The sequence below is a fragment of the Podarcis pityusensis genome, assembly GCF_964106645.2.
Source record: "Podarcis pityusensis genome assembly, chromosome: Z".
Lineage (NCBI taxonomy): Eukaryota > Metazoa > Chordata > Lepidosauria > Squamata > Lacertidae > Podarcis > Podarcis pityusensis.
The window spans coordinates 8193108-8211471 of record NC_138044.1 but is presented as its reverse complement, the minus strand read 5'-3'; the positions used below and the strand labels follow the sequence as shown (position 1 = coordinate 8211471).

Below are 18364 nucleotides of genomic sequence, written 5' to 3'. Positions count from 1 at the left end.
CACTTTTTTCCAGGATGATGAATAACCATTAATGAGTACTCTTTGAGCCTGGCCAACTCCTTTGCGCCTGGCCAGCCTAAACCTAACAGTTACCTTGTTCAACCCACATTTTACCAGCCTCCTCATGAGAATATCCTGGGGAACTTTGTTAAAAGCCTTACTGAAATCAAGATACACTATGTAGATAACACTATGTCCACAGCATTTCCCTGATCCACCAAGTTTGTAATTCCATTAAAAAAAGAAATCAGATTGGTCTGGCATGACTTATTTTGGAGAAACATGTGTTGGGTCTTAGTAATCACAGCATCCTTTTCTAAATGCTCACAGACCGACTGTTGAATTATCTGTTCTAGGACCTCCCCTGGTATCGATGTCAAGCTCATTAGTTGGTAGTTACCTGGGTCTTCCTTTCCCCCCCTTTTGAAGATGGGGACAACATTTGCCCACCTCCAGTCTGTAGGGATCTCACCTGTTCTCCAATAATTCTCAAAGATCATAGACAAAGGCTCTGAGATTACATCCACAAGCTCCTTTAGTACCTTTAGATGCAGATCAGGCCCTGGAGATAGGAATTCATTTAAAGCATCTAGGTGTTCCCTTACTACCTCTTTTCCTATCTTGGGCTGCAGCTCCCTCCTTACATTAGTTACTCTGTTATCACCAGGCTGGGCATCACTTTACTTTTGGGTGAAGACAAAGTAGGTGTTGAGTAGTTCCGCCTTTTCTCTATCACCAATAGCATTTTTCCGTCTTCCCCACACAGAGGACCTACCACTTGCTTGTTCTTCCTATTACTTCAGACATAGCTGAAGAAACCTTTTATTATTATTATTATTAACCTCTCTTGCAAGCCTGAACTCCTTCTGAGCTTTAGCCAGCCTGATTTCCCTCCTGCAACTCTTGACTACTCTGTACCTCCTTTTTGTCCTCTTCTTTGGTGATGTGTAAGTGACCAAATCCCCATTTGCGATTTCCCCTCAATAAAATCCATTGCTTACATTTTGTTAGGCTGCCAGGCTCCCCTAAACAGGGATGTTGCCTTGGAGGAGTCCAGTACAGTGGTACCTTGGGTTAAGTACTTAATTCGTTCCGGAGGTCCGTACTTAACCTGAAACTGTTCTTAACCTGAAGCACCACTTTAGCTAATGGGGCCTCCTGCTGCTGCCACGCCGCCGGAGCCCGATTTCTGTTCTCATCCTGAAACAAAGTTCTTAACCTGAAGCACTATTTCTGGGTTAGTAGAGTCTGTAACCTGAAGTGTATGTAACCTGAAACATATGTAACCCGAGGTACCACTGTACCTGCTTACTCTTCCAAGGCAGAGGTGTGTAACCTCAGGGTCTGGAGCAGAATGTAACACCTCCAGGCCACAAACCTCACAGATGATGCTCCTCAATTTCCTCCAGTGTTTCTGCCAGTCTGGAATATGCCCTTGAAGTGTGACAATGCCTCTTGATTGCCTGAATGGAGGGGCCAGAGCTGTGTATGTAAACACATGTGGTTTTTTGTTTGTATAGAACTCTCTGACTTCTGCGTAGTTGAAATGCTGCCTTCTGTAGAAAGGTTCTGATTGTGGAGACAATCTTGATTTCATCCACCCACCCACACTGATGCTGTTGCTGGGAGCATTCCACAATTCTGGGGTGGGGGGGAGAAATCTGCTCAGTGGTAGCATCAGTCATTCCCATTTTACAGAAATCACTTTAAAAGGTAACTGCAGATTTCACTCCATAACTTTCTTTCCAGCTAAAGGCTTACATTTTAAAAAACAATGAAAACTCAAGATTCTGGGGCACCTGCCCAGAGCAAGAATAAAAGCTTTGTGTGTGTGTGTGTGTGTGTGCCATGATGCCTGGCTGCCAACCCCCACCTTGGCAGAACTAATGGGAGCCAGTGTGGTACAGTGTTTAGAGTGTCAGACTACAACCTGGGGGATCAGGGTTCAAAATCCCTGCTCAGCCATAACACTCACTGGATGACCCGGGGCCATTCATGCACTCTCAGCCTAAACGACTGCACAGGGTTTTTATGAGGATCAAATGGGGAGGAGGAAAAGTAGGTATGCCACCTTGAGATCCTTAGAGGAAAGGTGGGATATATGTCTAATAAAATAAATTAAATAAAATAGCACAACGCAGAACAGTACTTTGCCTTTGCCGAAACACACACTGGAGTTTTCAGATCAGTTTCCCCCACACCCCAACTACATGTGCAGCCAGTTTCCCCACCACCCTGTTTCCAACCACCCCTCCTTTTTGAAAAGACATATGTGGAGCTGGCAAAGATCTGAAAAAAAATCTTTTTTAAAACATGCCTTTGGAAAGTTCATTTGCCAAGTTACACATGGTTGGGAGCTCATTTTTTGTCAATGACTTCACTTTGAATTATACCAAGCCCTTTACAGCTTTCACTCATATAGGCCTTGTAATTCTTTTCTCTTTTTTTGTCACCCTTTGTACTCCCCCACACCCCAAAATAAATTGCAGCAGCTAATGTGAAATTTAAACATAAGGCTGATGTTTCAGTTTCACGATCCTTGGGACTTCTTTTTTGAAACACACACAGATCACAGATTCCACAGCACACCCTCCAATATTTCAAGGTGGGCAAATTGGGACACCCCCCCCCATCCTACCACTTACTCACCCACTCACTGATGCCTAATGCCCACCCACTTGCCCCCACCTTTCACCCACATTCACTTCCACCGCACATACACCTGATGTCACCTTACCTTTGCTCACTCATGCATGGGCATGGCTGTCAGCTGACTGGCTGCTGTCATGTGCCTCTGCCTGCCACCACACACACACAGAGGGCCACAGTGATGTAGTTCCAGAAGTGGCACCGTCTTCCAGAAGTACATTGCTATGGCCCTCCTTGAGGGTGTATGGCGGTGGTCAGTGGCAGCCAGTCAGTGAAGGCGCAGAACCAAAGAAAGCACTGAACCATAAGAAATCCCAGGACATCCTGGGTTGGAATCGGAAGCCAGGGTGGCTTTTGTAATTCTGGGAAGTCTGGGTTAAAATGGGGCAGTTGTTCAGTATGCTACAGGCCTTTCGAATATGGTGTTCTAGCTATTAATCCACTTACTGAATAGCTGTTCCACTGGATGAAGCCAATCTGGTCTTTTTTTAAAATAGAAACTTTGACGCCACCAAGCCTGGCAAAGAGGCTGTTGCCCCACCAACCACATTCTGCCCAGAGCCAGACTCTTCTAATCTTCTTTCTTACTTACAACCAGCCCAGGACATAGCCCTGGCTGAGAGCTTCCACCTCCCCCTTAGTCTCATTGCTACCCCCTGTAGAACTCAGCAGGAAGGAGGATTATTGGAGAAAAACTAGAATGAATTCAACTCTGCATGTCATCAGCTCTAGTTTCACCTGCTTCTGGGCTCCACACCTTCCACCCCAAGTGTCCCAGTGGCTGAGCTGGATTTAGGGCAGCAGTGATTACGTCACACTGGGAGTTGAGCCTAGGGGCGCCTCAGGGATTTACAACTATGATGTAGTGAATTGATCAGAAAGGGGGTGGGTAGGCCACCAAATTTTGGCCTCACACAAGGTACCACTGAAATTTGAAAAACCAAACTCCACCCCTGCCAGTGGGCACCATTAACTTCCTCTTACTGCCCAGTATGATGGAACCGATTTCCATGTCTGCATTAATCAGTGATATCAGTCTTTACTGGCAATGGCTGAGAATGGAAACAAGCAGTTCAGATGTGCCTGCAGGCCTAAAAGGGCCAGCGCCCTCTGCTGAAAGATGGTGTGCTGAATCTCCACTTTCTAGTTCTCCTTCCCAGAGAAGATAATTTTTTGATTTCACCACATCTGACAGAACTAGGCCAAGCAGCTCTGGGGATGTGTGGAGGAGATTAACACAAGCCTTCTAGGAACCATTTATGTGGTCTCGTGCATGGTGGAAAGGGATTTTTCGTCTTCCCACACATGTAAATACACTAGTACAGAAATGTTCTTAGCAAGCAATGGATGGAACACTCACTGAGCAACCCAGGAATTATTTAGGAGGAGGGGGCAGGAAGTTCATCAGAAGGAAAACTTATCGACTCACCATCCTCATAAAAGAGAGTGGAGGTACATTTAGGCCACGTTGTACATTTAAAGCAGTATTAATGCCATTTTGAAAAGTCCTGGCTTCCCCAAAGAATTCTGGGAGCCATCCTTTGTAAAGGGTGCTAAGAGTTGTTAGGAGACCTCTATTAACCTCAAAGAGCCACAGCTCCCAGAGTTCCCTAGGAAAGAGGGATTGCCAATTATTTATTTTACTGATTTTCAATAATTTTAAACAAATTACTACCAAATTAATTCAAATTTAAAAGCTGACTCCCCCCACAAGATGTTCCTTCTTTTTCCCTCCCTGCATTGCTGCTCCAAGTACATTAGCTTTTCCAACTTTCATTTGAATATTCATTTATCCTTTCTCCCTGCGCATCCCTAGGAAAGAAGGCTTGATTGTTAAACCACTCTGAAAATTGTAGCTCCTTAAAAGGACTAAGGGTCTCCTAACACCCTTAACAAACTATAGTTCCTAATTTTCTTTAGGAGAAGCTATGTTTAATGCTGCTTTAAATGTGTGGTCTGTCATTAAAGGCCCTGGTGACCTCTGTGGATAGCCTTTTACCAGCTTTGTCTGGTCATATAACAATAACTTGGTTACTGTAGTCCAGGTAAGCTTGAGGCTGGATTACTGCAAAGCACTTTATTTGGGACTTCCTTTGGGCCTGATCCAGAAGTTCCAGCTATTGCAGAATGCAGTGGCTATACTGCTGAAGGGAGCAGATGACTAGCAGCTTGTGACACATTTGCTGAAGCATCTGCACTGGCGGCCCACGTGCTACCAGGCCAAGTTCAAGCCTTTTACATTGATAAAAGAATACCTTAAGGACTGTCTGAGCTCTTATAGTGCAGCTTAATCACTGAGATCATATGGAGGAGCACTGCTACTTGTTCCCTGTGTTACAAATGCCTGAGTGGTCTCAACTGGAAGTCAGACATTTAGTGTCCCATGCTATGGAATATTCTTCCAGTAGAGAGTTGAAAACATCCTCACTTTTGAATTTCAGACATTTCTTGAAGACCGTTTTATGCTGAGAAGGGAACAGAATGTGATTCTATATCTATCTATCTATCTATCTATCTATCTATCATCTATCTATCTATCTATCATCTATATATCTATCTAATCTATCTAATCTATCTATCTATCATCTATCTATCTATCTATCTCTATCCACACACACACACACAGCTAGATTTGTCTGATCATGACAATGGGTCTTAACATTAGTTTGGGACTATAAATGGTCAAACAGTGAAATGAGTTAGCAAAAGGGGAAGGAACATTTCAGAGACTGTAGAAGTAATGTTTCTGTTCTTACTCAGCACCATTGAGATTTTTGTTTTGTTTTGTTTTTTGAGTAGTGACTTCAGTTTGAGAATTGACAAGTTGGAATGGATTCAGAGAAGCACTCCAGGGAACTAAATGGCAAACTTCTGTGGAGAGATTGAAGGCACACTGTGTATGTTGTTTAGCTAAGAGAAAAAGGATTTACAGAAAGGAGAAGCTGACAGTTTGTATTTAAAAGGATGTCAGAAGCAGGGAGGGAGAGAAGAGGAGGAAAACTGACCATCCTGTCTTCCATAGCCAAGACAAGGAACAATGGTTTGAATTTGGCAACCTTCCCCAATTTTGTTGAATTTGGGGATATTTATAAAAGGCTTCTCATTCAGATTTCTCCCCTGATTTTTGGAGTTCTGAAAATGTCCTAAGCCTTGTTCACATGAGAATGAATGCGTGCAGACCACTGTTAACCAGTGTGGTACCTTCTAGATCTGGACTATAACTCCCACTCTCCCTGACTCTCCCATGCTGGTTGGGTATGCTGGGAGTTCAAAATGTCTGGAGGGAAATGCATTGGCTACCTAATAATAATAATAATAATAATAATAATAATAATAATAATAATTTTATACCCAGCCACTGTGGGTGGCTCCCAGCAGAATATTAAAAATAGAATCAAACATTAAAAACTTCCCTAAACAGGGCTGCCTTCAGATGTTTTCTAAAAGTCAGGTAGTTTTTTATTTCCTTGACATCTGATGGGAGGGCATTCCACAAGGTGGGCGCCACTACCAAGAAGGCCCTCTACCTGGTTCCCTGTAACCTCACTTCTCACAATGAGGGATTTGCCAGGAGGCCCTCGGGGCTGAACAATGGGGGTGGAGATGCTCCTTCAGGTATACTGGGCTGAGGCCATTTATGGCTTTAAAGGTCAGCATCAACACTTTGAATTGTGCTTGGAAATGTACTGGCAGCCAATGTATGTCTTTGGGACCGGTGTTATATGGTCTTGGTGGCCACTCCCAGTCACTAGTCTCGCTATATGTACAGGGAATGAACAGAATTGTTCCAGCTCTGAGCTGTTGGTCCCATCCTGTTTGAGTGTTTGGATGATGGTGTAAAAAGTTATTATTTGCCTAAGTGATGGATGTAGCTCAACAATAGGGCATCTGTATGCAAAAAGGTCCCAGAACAATTGATAGAATAACTTTACATTATCTCCTTTGGACCCTCTCTATGATGGTGCTATGCATTTCTGCACTTAATTCAAAATGTGGTAAGCCAGTCCTTGCTCAATCAGCTGAGTGCTGCACTGGACCTCTGCCCTGAACTCCTTCCCTAAGTGCACCACTGATTTTGCAAGGAGAAAACTACAATATGCATTTATCTATGAGCAACAGATGAACAAATCAATGGAAGCAGCCTTCTGTGAGAAAATCTCCATTTGGAAAAGATAGCAGTGTTCTGCTTTGGAAGAATGGACCTTGGGTGGATCTACACACAGGGAAAAAAACCACTATAAATAAGTCAGAAATTAAATCGTTTTAACAAGAGGGGGGGAATGCTATGGAAGATTGCTAGGTTCGGGGGCAGCTCGTGGGCAAGTTAAATGACCCCATGGGCCACTTGTGGCCCATGGGCCTTAGGTTGCCTACCCTTACCCTAGGACAAACCTTGGTTGAAGCTTGTGGTTAGTCTGCAGACAGCTAAACCAAGAGCCTGGGTTTGGCTGACATACTAAACAGAACTGTGGCTTAGCACAGCACAGTGGCAGAATGACTGGGAAGGAGCAACGTGGCCTCAATCACCTCTCTCGAGCTCGCATGCTTGCACCAAGTCACTAATGCTATCCAGTTGCAAAACTGGTAAGTTAGCATTGCTTTCAATTCCTCCAAAGGAAACAGATTGACACAGCACTGTTCCACATATTTCACTGCAGCAAAGCTGAATCTGCTACTCTGTATCACTGAGCACCAATTCCTACCAAATATACACTAAACAGCTAATCTGGACTCAACATGTGTGCTTAAGCAGCCCTGTTTGGCCATTCTGCTCACAGTTAACACCACTGCATGAACACAAATCAGGGCTGCACCAAGTAGCCTCTCTCCTTGCCATCTCCGCATAGGATGCAAATTTCTCATGGGAGGAGGAGATGTGGCTCAATGGTAGAACATCTGCCTTGCATTCTAAATGTCCTAGAGTCTCCTCCAGCACCATAACCCAAAAGCATCAATTCTTCGGCAATTAGCCTTCTTTATGGTCCAGCTCTCACTTCCATACATCACTACTGGGAAAACCATGGCTTTAACTTTTGCTTCTAGCATTGCCCAGTACTAGCATGTGGCCCCTGGAAGGTTGCCTAGAAGGGAATGTGGCCCTTGGACTGAACAAACAACAACCCTGCTTCTGATGTGAATGAGACCAGTCTATTCACACAGAGGTCTCCCTCTCCCACCAATCCCAGCTGCAAGTCCTTAAAGCTCTCCCTAGCATTTTCTAATCAAACAAGAAACATTCTCATGAGAGAAAGGGCAATCAGGTTTCTGCATAATGAAATGTGTATTTTAACCTTAATTAGATGGACATGGCAGGCTCTGCCTACTCATTATGGCTGAAGACATGTCAAGTCTCCTTTCAGTTCCTCAGAAAGCAGTACTGAAACCCACCTCTCATTCCCGCACCCTCCCCACACATCCTGCTTGCCAGACAGACAGCCTCTTGTCAGGCCAAGGAACTCCCAACTCTCCGGCTTATTTACATCATATTTGGGGAGGGGGATATTTCAGGATTTCCTGGACAAGTGCCTGGTTCTTAATTTTTCCCACATGTGGAGAACATTTGCCACTGACAAAGAGAGTCTGAGGAGAAGAAAATACTGTGGCCAAACCTGAGAGCATCCTTTGAATACAAAGCAGATTATTGCTCACTCTTAACAGCTTTGTGTTTCACCAGCAAATGGGCCACTAACTTATTCATTTTTGTTTCATTCTCAGGTTTCCCTCTGATATTTGTTGGTTTTTGAACTAGCAGACAAAGTTGATTTTTGGTTAGCAGTCGTGTCTGTGTCAAACTCTAGCTCCAAAAACCAACACTGTGCACCGTTTCCCACCCACTTGACCCAATCCAGGCCAACCTGAGGAATCCAAGATCCACCCTCAAATCAATTTGGGTGTGGGGCAAATGTTTAATAGGATTTTTAAACCCTAATTAAACATAGGGGCAGGAGCTTCCTCCTTCCCCATTCACCAGCCATGCAATAGACAGGAGGGTTCAATCTTGCTTGGTGCTGCTTCACCAGTGTGTCCCCTGAGGGGAATTTGCTGGTGTTGCCTACATCTTGCCTCCAATTGCCATGTTACCAGAGCAATCCACTTTTGGGGAAGGAAGTCTTGAGGAACAGTTTGCAAAATTCAGGGGAGACACATTTAAGTTTGTGCATTATTTCATGAAGTGCAGATGAAGCAGGTTTTCATTAGAATGTGAACCACACTACATTTCCCTCCCATCCTCAATTCGAAGTCCATTTGGACACCTTTAGCCAAAGTGATACCATGCATCCCTAAGGTCAGAAATGTCCTGAGAATGTTAAGTGTTAGCAACCTTGCAAGCCCATAGTCAGCAGAGGGCAGCATTGAGAGCAAGAGACAGTGTATTTTCCCCTATGTGGTTTCCTGCCAAACTTGCAAGCTCCGCCCCTTCCACCTCTCTTGCAGGAGACAGCCATGAGAGAGTAGCTCCACCATGTTGACTTAGAATTCAAAACTATCCTTCTAAATATGAAGTAAGTGTAAATAAAAAAAAAAAACATTTTCTTCTTTATCAACGAAACCTCAGTTTTATTTACTCTTTTATGCAATACTAGTACAGTGGTGCCCCGCAAGACGAATGCCTCGCAAGACGGAAAACCCACTAGACGAAAGGGTTTTCCGTTTTTGAGTTGCTTCGCAGGACGAATTTCCCTATGGGCTTGCTTCGCAAGACGAAAATGTCTTGCGAGTCTTGAGATTTTGTTTTCGCTTTCCCCCCCTTTATCTAAGCCGCTAAGCCTTTAATAGCCTTTTAGCAGCTAATCCGCTAAGCCGATAAGCCTTTAATAGCCGCTAAACCGCTAATAGCGCTAATCCGTTAAGCCGCTAATAGGGTTGCTTCGCAAGACGAAAAAACCGCTAGACGAAGACACTCGCGGAACGGATTAATTTCGTCTTGCGAGGCACCACTGTAATATGTGAATGAGACAAGTGGTGGAGGGAGTGGATAGCTCCAGCTCCCGTCCCTCCAACTCTCCTATATACACCTAATTAAAAAAGAAGAAGCAAGTAGAACATTGCACGGGAAATTAGTCTAGCAGCCTCTGAAGGGCAGCATGCTCCCCATCCCTATTCAAGGCAGCAGCATGAGGAGACTTAGCACTTAGACAGCTGATACAACTACCACCCTAATCAACCTGCTTCCATCAACCCTTATCTTATATCAGGTTCTGCCTAGTCAAGCACCTGTTCACCCCTGCTGTGTTGCTACCTGCACCCAACTTCCTCCTGTTGCTTTCTGAACTTCAGCAGCTGCTTTTGAAACATGGCTCAGTTGCTGGAAACTGCAGTAGGGAAGAGATGCTGTTTCATTCAGGGGCTGTTTGCTGTCTACCAATTGGGGCATCCTGGGCTAGAAGGACTAATCAGCTTACAATATATAATGGTAAAGGTACCCCTGCCCGTACGGGCCAGTCGTGTCCAACTCTAGGGTTGTGCGCCCATCTCACTTAAGAGGCCGGGGGCCAGCGCTGTCCGGAGACACTTCTGGGTCACGTGGCCAGCGTGACGAAGCTGCTCTGGCGAGCCAGCACCAGCGCAGCACACGGAAACGCCGTTTACCTTCCCGCTAAAAAGCTCTCCCTATTTATCTACTTGCACTTAAAGGTGCTTTCGAACTGCTAGGTGGGCAGGAGCTGGGACCGAAAGACGGGAGCTCACCCTGCCGCGGGGATTCGAACCGCCGACCATGCGATCGGCAAGCTCTAGGCACTGAGGTTTTACCCACAGCGCCACCCGCGTCCCTTACAATATATATACCCCACCTTTTCCCCTGATGGGATTCAAGGCTTACAGATGAAAACGAGAACTGCTAAAAACAGAAAAATCAATCATTAAAATATAATTAAACATTGATAGAATTAAAACTATATATTATTTAAACTGCAGGTGGTGACAGCAGTCACGAAATTAAAGACGCCTGCTTCTTGGGAGAAAAGCGATGACAAACCTAGACAGCATCTTAAAAAGCAGAGACATCACCTTGCTGACAAAGGTCCATGTAGTTAAAGCTATGGTTTTCCTTTTAGTGATGTATGGACGTGAGAGCTGGACCATAAAGAAGGCTGATCGCCAAAGAATTGATGCGTTTGAATTATGGTGCTGGAGGAAACTCTTGAGAGTCCCATGGACTGCAAGAAGATCAAACTATCCATTCTGAAGGAAATCAGCCCTGAGTGCTCCCTGGAAGGACAGATCCTGAAGCTGAGGCTCCAATACTTTGGCCACCTCATGAGAAGAGAAGACTCCCTGGAAAAGACCCTGATGTTGGGAAAGATGGAGGGCACAAGGAGAAGGGGACGACAGAGGACGAGATGGTTGGACAGTGTTCTCGAAGCTACTAACATGAGTTTGATCAAACTGCGGGAGGCAGTGGAAGACAGGAGTTCTTGTCGTGCTCTGGTCCATGGGGTTACGAAGAGTTGGACACAACTAAACAACAACAACAACAACAATTTAAACTATATTAAATATGTTTAAACATACCAGGATTTACAATAAAAACAGCACAACACCAGCCCTTTAATTAAAAGCAGCCAGTCCCCAAAAGCCTGTTGGAGCATAAAAGTCTTCACCTTCCGGGGGAAGGACAGCAAGGAAGGAGCCAGTCTGGCTTCTCCAGGGTGGGAGTTCCAATATCTGGGAGCAGACATTAAGAATACGTCTCTTGGACTCTGGAAGCTTGTGGCCAAATCCCCACTAGAGCTTACAGTACCCCACTCTGTTTATTTCTTTTACCTCATCTCACATCTTTCCACCTCCTTGACCCTCAATTATGAGATTGCAAGACATAATTTCCAATTGCGTTGAGGAACCTCAGGCCACCTGGAGATTCTTTCTAGACCACACAACCCTTCACAGCCACACCTGCTTTTCCCAGGTCACTCCCCTCACTGACTTCACTTCACATCCCCCTTTTGTTTTCTTTGCTAGATTTGAACTCTGATCATGACTCTTACATGCCTGGGTGGAGGGCAGAGAGGGATGTGTGAGGGTAAAGAAACCAGTCTACTGTGTAATGGTAAAATTCACATTTGCTGCTCTGCCTACTTTTCCTTCTGGCCCCATCCACCACTGGTATGTGACTCCCAGAAAATTACCCAGAAAGCATGTGGCCCTTGGGCAGAAAAGGTTCCCCCACCCCAATATACAGTCTCTTTTGGAGGAAGATATAGGATAGAAAATTGATAAATAAATCAGTATAAGAAATGTAGTTTTACAGTTTTTCAGAAACTTAAAGCAAATCCCTTTTAAACTTTAGAAAGCAGAGAGGGCTTATATTCCAACAAGCAAATTGTGTGTTTCTAGCCTTGCAGGCTTATGAGGTTCTCACTAGCCTTTTCATTCAGCAAAATCTTTAGGGCTCACATCCTGTTTCTGAATCTGATATATACTAAACCAGTTTGTGGATTCTGTATGCACCAGAATATTCCATTCATGCCAAAAGCTTAAAGTCTGAAAAATGGTGGAATTGATCGCAGCTACTTTATTCCCTCTCAAGTTCTTATTCCCTCCCCTCCCTTCAGAATCTCCTGACACGCAGCAAATTAGCACGTAAAGAAGAACCAACATGAGAACTCCTCTCTTGATGTGCTAGCTTTTTACATGAAGGGGCCACTCTCAACATGCAGACTAATACACTGGCATTTCAAAGCAGAACAGTCCCAGCTAGGAGGGTTGTTTGATTTGCATCTTCTAACATATCGACTGACATACCAAATTGCATAGCTGGAAGGACCATAAAGGCAATCTCTACCCAATCATGCATCTAATGAAAGGTTTCCCAAACTTAGGTCTCTAGCTGTTGTTGGACTATGATTCCCATCATCCCTGACCACTGGTCCTGGTAACTAGGGGGGAAGGGAGCTAAAGTCCAAAACCAGCTGGAGACCCAAGTTTGGGAAACCCTGATCTAAAGATAGTCCCATCACCTCCTTATCTGACCCACCTCATTTCCAAGGGCAACCTACCTAGACAATAGGTAGGCTGATTACACATTTGGATGTTGCTGCACAAATAATGGTCCTGCCCCCTTGACCAACTGTACTAAAGGAAAAGGTAAAGGGACCCCTGACCATTAGGTCCAGTCATGACCAACTCTGGGGTTGCGGCGCTCATCTCGCTTTATTGGCCGAGGGAGCTGGCGTACAGCTTCTGGGTCATGTGGCCAGCATGACTAAGTTGCTTCTGGCGAACCAGAGCAGCTCACGGAAACGCTGTTTACCTTCCCGCCAGAGCGGTACCTATTTATCTACTTGCACTTTGACGTGCTTTCGGACTGCTCTCTGGTTTCACCTCAGATCGTATAAATCTTTCGCCTTTTACGAACTGCCAACCTTCTGATCAGCAAGTCCTAGGCTCTGTGGTTTAACCCACAGCACCACCCGCGTCCCAACTGTACTACTGAATATATAAACTAATCTACAGTATTCAGGGCATTACTTCCCAGCACAACCTGAACTCTAAACCTGAAGAGTTTTGTAATTCCTCCTGCTAAATATTGATTGTTTGTGTGAGAGTAGGATCCCATTAAGAAGGAGAGGTCTCATTGTAAACCTGTCTTCCACCTCTGGTAGCCAGGTGTGGAAATTGTTTCTCTGCTAAGGTTACATTCCCATCCTGCCAGTGCTTATCTCTTCAGATTATTTAGAACTACTTATTTTAGTGGGTTGCATTTTCTCCCCAGCAAAAGTGGAACCAGTTATACTTTCAGCACATTAAGCTGATCCAAGACTGTGCCATAAATAAATTACCAGTTGCTTTAAAACAATAGCCATTGGGAGCACTGGGAGCACTGCATAGTGCTTTGTGTGTGCTTGCAAGGGGATGAAATAAGACACAGTAGTGAAATAGGAGCTGGCAGGCGGGGGGGGGGGAGTTGCAAGTGCACACCCCCCTCTGTCCAGGCAGTTTCTTGGCAGTCCCAGGCAAGTCTAGTCAGTCAGGAGTAAGCTGCACTAAGTTCAATAGCACTTGTTCCCGGGTAACTGTGTGTCAAGTTGAAGCCTAAATGTGCTACTGGCTGGGTTGTATTCAGACTTCCTCATAAGGGGATGCTGAAAGTGGGAGCTGATACAAGGAGGGCTGTAAGCTGAATGTGTTGCAATCTGGCTGGTGTGTCCCATGTGCTTTCTCGTGCACAATCCACAGCCTATTCTGATGCATGTTCTTGGCGCATCCTGTTTTCATTTACTCAGAAGTGAGTTTAATGGGACTTATCCCAAATGCAGTCCTCTAGACCTCGCTAGCTGGAGGCCACCATTGCCACTGTCCTCAGTGACACTTCTTTTACCCAGCCATATCCCCTTCCCAGCCTTACATCATACCCTCCTTGAGCATTCCCCCACCCCAGGACTCTGCCTCCCCAGCTGGGATAGGTCCTTAAACTTGGATGGTGCCTTTTTGTTGCCTGGGTGGAAAACAGAGAGGGAAGTAAAAAAAAAATCCTTCCAGTAGCACCTTTAAGACCAACTAAGTTAGTTCTTGGTATGAGCTTTCGTGTGCAAGTGTGCTTGCACACGAAAGCTCATACCAAGAACTAACTTAGTTGGTCTTAAAGGTGCTACTGGAAGGATTTTTTTTATTTTGACTATGGCAGACCAACACGGCTACCTATCTGTAACTAGAGAGGGAAGTGTGAGTGAAACTAGTCTACCGTACAAAGCAGGGGTGTAGCGTGGCGGGATCAGGGGTGCCATGGCCTTGAGCACATGATGTTGAGGGGGTGCAAACCAGGCACCCTCATGCAGGGATCCCCATCCCACCCTGCCTCCTGCTGGGGGTCTCTGGGTCCTAGAGCCCAGCCTGGCCTCACTGCTGTGTAACCCTGGCCCCCTTGCTGAATGACCTCCCAGTGTTGGGGGGATTCACCTGCACAGGTAGGCAGGTTGTGCAGTGTAGCCCTGCTTGCCTGAGTGGGGAAGCTTTATTTTATTATTATTTTAGTCTGAAACCAGTTCCCCATCCATGGTGTTTAAGACTGCAGTGTTGTGAATCTAATCTTACTTCATTGAGAGTAATTCTATTAAGCAAACCGGGAGTTAGTTTGGAGCAAACACTCATAAGGTCAGGCTACTGCTCTCTCTCCCATGGGACTGAGTGGTAGATGCAACATGATCCTTCAGGCATTTCCTCAGACACATTTTCTGTTATGTCTGATGGGGTGTTTAGTTAGGAATACAACTTTAAATGGCTTAGATTTTAATAGTCGAAAACAACCTCTCCTCTGTGAAAAAGCTGCTTATCAAAAACCCTATGATAGTTTCCTTTAAGATTCCAACTTTCACTTTAGGCAGAATTCAGTGCAATCTTCAAAGTGGATTTCACAGCATTGATGCTTTTTAACTGTGTGATAGTTCTGAATTAAAACTGTAAGCCTAAACACACTTAGGTGAGAGTAAACCCTTCTGAACACAATATTAACCATATGGAGAACAGATCCCCATTGAAAATCATTGACATGCTTAACTTAGGTCCAATAGTTTCAATGGGTCTACTCCAAGTAGAATTGTTGGATCCAACCCAGTGGATATGGCTTCTGAATGAAATAGGACCAGCCAGCCTCAGATCCATACTACATCACACAAGACTTCTGAAGTACTTGGGAAAGCGGGCAAGAAAATGTTCCATTAATAAAAACCTACAGCCTGTCCTGAAAGATATTATACAACTGCATGTAGCTGGCAAGTTGAGAAGCTAGATCCAGCTACTTAGCCAAGCCAAGGGTTACAGATCCATTTTTCTTCTCATTCAACTCATGAGATCCCATGCTTGCACAAATGCACTATTCAGCCAGCTGATGCACAGAAAAGTGTAGAGATGAATAAAACTATCAGAGTGATAGGCTGCTCGGTGTGGAAAAAAAGCAGCTTGCTTCAAGAGCTGTGGAGAGGTGGGAGAAGAGAAGCATTTTCCATCCTCTGGCACAGATCACCCTCTGTTTTCAATAGCCAAATGAAAGAAAGATACATGCTGAACTTTGCCTTTAAATTTTTTGGTCTGGAAGCCAGGCGCACACATTTCAGGAAGAAATTGGAATCCACCGCCAAACACAATATGGGCTTCTTTCTTTCTTTCTTTCTTTCTTTCTTTCTTTCTTTCTTTCTTTCTTTCCAATGAACAAGGTTCATTTGCATCTTTAAAAGGTTACATTCCCAATGCTATCAGTTAATCTCCATCACCCCTTGAAGTCTCAGAAACATGAATAACCCCCATTTCCCCATCCTCACTTGCCATTTTCATTGTGTGTTTGCTTTGCTACTTTAATTGGGGTGTGTGTGCCTGTGTGTGTGCATGTACACCCTCCATTAGCATGCCTTCATCTCTCATTCATTCATTGGCTAATTTATGCATCCACTGAAAACACCATAGAAACACAGATCTGATCCCATCTGGCATTACACAAAATAAACAAACTTTTAAATTTCTGCATATCTATATCTATATCTGTATCTGTATCATCTATATCTAAATCACCTAGTAATCTCAAAAGCATCTCCAGGTCCAAACTCCAGCAACTCAGAAAAAAAGAACCATAAAAGAATGGAACCTATTCTAAAACATTTACTTTTCCATCCCCTGAAAAATGCCATGCTCAATGTTGGAGAGAAGACTTACCTGCTTGCCTTTGATATGTGTTAGTTCCTTGTGGTGTGTCAAGTCTCCAGGGGATAAATAGGATGCTTTACTCTTGTCCGCTTCTGTCTTGAGGGAAAAAATTCAGAAAACTTGTCCCATCTATGGTATAGACGGGACAAGTCAGAGAGAGAAAGACAGAGAGAGGGGAAAAAGAGAGGGAGGGAGAATGTTTGACAGTAAGGCAAACTCTGGTTGGAGTAAGCAGTTTCTGCTGGTTTATATAGCTGAGTAGATCCTTAGCTCATTCCACTGTAATGGGATGCCTTCAAGGCACAGACTCTGTAGTTTTGCAGTTGGCAAATTAAAGGCACAGGTCCTCTCTGGACCCTGCGCTTGCTTGTGTGAAAGACACAGGCACTCACATATATAGGAGCGGAGGCACAAAAGGCATTTGCATGTAATTTATGATGAGAGGAAGGCATAACCGCACCCTCTTTCCTCCCCACTAAGGGACTGTGTGTGTGTGTGTGTGTGTGTGTGTGTGTGTGTAGGAAAATCAGCTCAAGGCATCAAATGATTCAGAGGGGAGAGCATTTCCCCAAGGAATATTGCACATTTCATTATATTTTTGTTAACACAGACCCCCACCCCCCCACCCACACCCCATCAGATCACTAAGGCTGCCAGGACTCTCTAGCACAGTCCTCTTAAGGCAGCACCATATATCCAGTGTGTGCATGTGTACACAAACAAGTGTGAACTAGTTTTCCAGTGCTCATGAAAAGTATATGCTTTGTTGATAGCTGGGGCATCTCAAAAGCAGATGCTTAGGTGAATAGAGTCAGCTGCGATTTTTATTTGAGGAATTTTATGCCTTGCACAACCAGCTGGAGTTGTGGCTACACTTGGTCTACAGGTGCCTCTCCCAGAGTTTTGACAGTGGCAGGCACTCACTGACCCCCGTGCTGACAGATACCAAGCTGGGCATGGTCTAGGTAGAGAGCCTGCCCTACACTCAGTGTCTCAGCTTGATCAAGTCCCAGATCTCTTAGAATCATAGAACTGTAGAGTTAGAAAGAACCATGAGGGCCATCCCGTCCAACCCCCTGCAATGCAGGAATCTTTTTACCCTATGTGGGGCTCAAACCCATGACCCTGCGGATAAGAGTTTCATGATCTATTGACTGAGCTACCTTGTCTTGTGCCAAGGACATTCACAACACCCTCATGCAGTGCTCAAACAAGATCATGGGCAAAGCCCCATCCCAGGGGGTCCTTGAGGGCTGCCTTCAAGGTGTTTCGGCCGGATGTTTCAGCTTGAATTGCTGGGCGAGTGTCAGTTCCCAATGTGACCAGAAGGAGGCAGTCCTGTCAACAGAGACAGACAATGAGCAGAGATTCTCGTGGTCCTACCTTCTCTCCATTCCTTTACAAAATCCTCCCCGTTTTAATATTTTAATGGGGTGAGGGATGTTTCAAATCATTTTTAAATTGTTATGTGTACTTTTAAAATTAGTTTTCTATAAGTTCGTTTGGTTTTAAGGGGAGAGGGCCAGGGCTGCCTCGAAAGTACGGCCTAGCCAATATAATGGCTGGGGAAGTGCAACTAGGGTGGATAAAATGGTCTTACTCTTCACGGCCTAGGACCCTCGTACCTACGAGACCACCTCTCCCGGTATGCCCCACGGAGAGCCTCAAGGTCCATAAATAGCAACACCCTAGTGGTCCCGGGCCCTAAGGAAGTTAGATTGGCTTCAACCAGAGCCAGGGCCTTTTCAACACTGGCTCCGGCCTGGTGGAACGCTCTGCCTCATGAGACCAGGGCCCTGCAGGATCTGATTTCTTTCCGGAGGGCCTGTAAGACAGAGTTGTTCCGCCTGGCCTTTGGCTTGGAGTCAATTTGATTCTCTCCCCCTCTTTCTTTTTCCTTTCTCCTCCTGTGATGAGGCTGCATTTTAATTGTTTTAATGTTTTAATGTTGTATTTTAATCTTGTTTTTAAGTTGTATTTATTCAACTTGTTTTTATTATTGGTTGTTAGCCACCCTGAGCCCAGCCTTGGCTGGGGAGGGCAGGGTATAAATAAATTTATTATTATTATTATTATTATT

General features: G+C 44.8%; 1 protein-coding gene across 6 annotated transcripts in view; it reads right to left on the bottom strand.

The window, feature by feature from the left end:
• TNC (tenascin C) overlaps positions 1–16693 on the bottom strand; it is an 84974-nt gene extending 68281 nt beyond the window's left edge. The window contains exon 1 of one of the 6 annotated variants that reach the window (XM_080990761.1): positions 16294–16693. The gene's annotated coding sequence lies outside the window, so the exon portion shown is untranslated. The remainder of the gene's footprint in view (positions 1–16293) is intronic. The other 5 variants (XM_080990760.1, XM_080990762.1, XM_080990763.1 and 2 more) reach the window with 5 other exon arrangements.
• Positions 16694–18364: the final 1671 nt, after the last annotated feature.